Genomic DNA, 2,128 nt, shown 5'->3' on the forward strand with positions numbered 1-2,128 from the left:
GAGGGCAAATTCAGTTTTGCTGTATAAACTCGGTTGCGCAGTTCGGCCCCCCCTCTGTCTGCACCGGCAGCTGAGGGCCACTGTTTTCTAATATTTGTATTCTAATTTAATTGTTTTTTAAAAACGCAAATAAAAAAGTCAAGGTGAAGCTACCATAGTGTCCGCCTCTCTGTGGGTCGGGGGCCATGGCCGGGAGCAGAGGACAAAGCCAGAAGCCCATCCACGCTCCATGCTCCTGGCTGTGCCAAGGGACCTTCTGGCTTCAGGAGGCACAGCATCCAGTCCAGTCAGAAAGGTTCTACCTTGAACTTCGAGGTTCAGTGTGTGTCTGCTGGGCCGGGCCAGTTCAGAAGAGCCACCAAAATACAAGGAGGGTCCCTGCTCACTCTGAGGGGCCAAGAAGATACGCACATGGCTAATAAGCTCATAGAAAGATATCACCAGTCAACGGGAATATGTGCTCCTCATCCCCACCAAGATGGCTAGTCAGCAAGGATCAGGGAGAAGTGAAGCCCTGGAGCAGCCGCAGTGGGAGAGCCCCGGCCAGGGTTGCCATTTGGCCCAATGGCTCTGCTCAGATGTCTTCCCGAAAGGTAAATGAAAACAGGTTCACATAAACACTGGTACATAAGTGTTTGTGTGGTCATAGCAGCATGATTCACAACAGCCAAAAGGTGGTTGGGAAACAACCCAGATGTCTGTCAACAGATGGACAGACACACACCATGCACTCCATCCACAGTGGATTATGCGGGTGCTAAGTCACTTCAGTCGTGTATGACTCTTTGCAACCCCATGGACGGTAGCCCGCCAGGCTCCTCTGTCAAGGGATTCTCCAGGCAAGAATACTGGAGTGGGTTGCCACAGTCTCCAGGGAATCCTCCAGACCCAGGGACCAAAACCCACATCTGAGTCTCCTATGCTACAGGCAGATTCTTTACCACTGAGACAGCAGGGAAGCCCAGTGGAAAATGATCCGACCTTAAAAAGGAGCGAAGCACTGACACTCGCCACAATGCGGATGAACCTTGAGGACAGGATGGTCAGTGAGAGAAGCCAGACACACAAGACCATGTAGTGTGTGATTCCATTTACATAAAACATCCAGAACAGGCAGATCCACAAAGACAGGGTGGGCACCCGGGGTGGGAGAGGGGCATATGTAGTGAGTGCTCAAGTGGGGAGGGGTGTCTTGATGGGGTGGTGAGAATGTTCTGGAACTAGATGGAGGGGATGGTTGCACAGTTCTCTGAACACGGCAAGACTTCTCGCAGCATGGGAGGCAGGGGAGCCTGAGTGAAGATGCCCTCCTGGGCCGAGGAGCTGTAGAGCCATCGTCCTTCACCGTCCTCATCAGAGGCCTCCGGTCTCTCTCATGGCTGGCTCAGGTCCCTGTGGGATCTGGCCATGGAACCCCTAACCCCCAACCCCACCCAGCCCAAGTTGGAGGCCTGGGTCCACGTGAGCACAGATCGGTAAGTGACCTCACCACTGGTGGAAGACCCCTGGAATCATCACTCTGCAACCTCCCAGCCAGGGCCTCCCAGGTCATGGTGGCCCCTCCATCACCCTACCCCCACCCCAGCCCTGCTGGCTCCAGTGAGTCTAGGAGACAGGAGTGGGAAGGACCCTCCCAGGGCCCTGAACCAGAGGTGGGGGCTGAAGCCTTTTGACGGCCCCCTCCCCAGTGAGTGGGCCCTGGCCTGACTCCCCCACCATGAAATGTAGGGGGAGCGGTCAGCTGAGATCTTGGAGCATGTCAGCAGGGCCCTCTGGAAGACTTGGGATTCCCTGGCCAAGGCCACCCCACCCAGGGCCTCCAGAAACCCTGCAGGTGACCAAGGAGCCTGCCTAGCCAGTTCTCCCTGTACACCCCTGCCCTCACCATCCCTCAGGTCCCTTCCTGGTGCCACCCACCCGTGCCTGGGGGGTACATGTCACCTCCTCTGTAGGGGTTCCCGGGTCTGGCACTGCTGGTGACACCTACCCCTCCCTAGGAGCCCAGAGATGGGGTCACTGCATCCAGGTCACTGCACCCAGGCCTGGCAGGAAGGGTCAGGTTGAGCTTAAGGAACTCGAATAGGCAGATCCCCCAAGGAGTGTGGACAAGGGGCCCAGGCCCTAGGGA

This window comes from Bison bison, unplaced genomic scaffold, assembly GCF_000754665.1.
Source record: "Bison bison bison isolate TAMUID 2011002044 unplaced genomic scaffold, Bison_UMD1.0 scf7180017864492, whole genome shotgun sequence".
NCBI classification, from domain to species: domain Eukaryota; kingdom Metazoa; phylum Chordata; class Mammalia; order Artiodactyla; family Bovidae; genus Bison; species Bison bison.